Raw genomic sequence first — 380 nt, 5'->3', positions numbered from 1 at the left:
TTTTTATTTTTTGAATGTTGGATTGTGTCGTTGAATCCCAGTACCATCGATATGTATATACAAATTATCTAAACAATTTTCTGTAATTCACAAGAGTTCATAACATTTAACTTTCGCAAAATCTTACACTTATTAAATAATTTTAAGTGTGTGATGTTTATTTTTTTTTAGTTAGTGAAACTAGGCAATTTACTTAAATTATTAACAATTTTCATTAAGGTATGGTAACAATATGTCAGCCTATTACAAAAATTTCAGAAGGAAATGTTTAAAGTGGCAAAACTGGGATAAGTTGTGCTTTTTTTTAGGAATATTCGTACGTCAAGAGAAACATAGTATGAAGCCAATAGACATTGAAAAGATATATACATACTTAAAAA

General features: G+C 26.3%; 1 protein-coding gene across 1 annotated transcript in view; it reads right to left on the bottom strand.

Annotated features, from left to right (window-relative positions):
* Nucleotides 1-9: 9 nt before the first annotated feature.
* Nucleotides 10-380, bottom strand: part of LOC118742495 (thymidylate kinase) — a 25,816-nt gene continuing 25,445 nt past the window's right edge. Inside the window, exon 5 of the mRNA XM_036474616.1 lies at nt 10-380. This exon is cut by the window's right edge and continues 1 nt beyond it. The gene's annotated coding sequence lies outside the window, so the exon portion shown is untranslated.

The sequence above is a fragment of the Rhagoletis pomonella genome, unplaced genomic scaffold (genome assembly GCF_013731165.1).
Source record: "Rhagoletis pomonella isolate Grant_MI unplaced genomic scaffold, Rhpom_1.0 Rhpom_scaffold_00007, whole genome shotgun sequence".
Classification (NCBI taxonomy): domain Eukaryota; kingdom Metazoa; phylum Arthropoda; class Insecta; order Diptera; family Tephritidae; genus Rhagoletis; species Rhagoletis pomonella.
The sequence above is the reverse complement of the archived record's forward strand: the minus strand, read 5'-3'. Positions and strand labels throughout refer to the sequence as shown.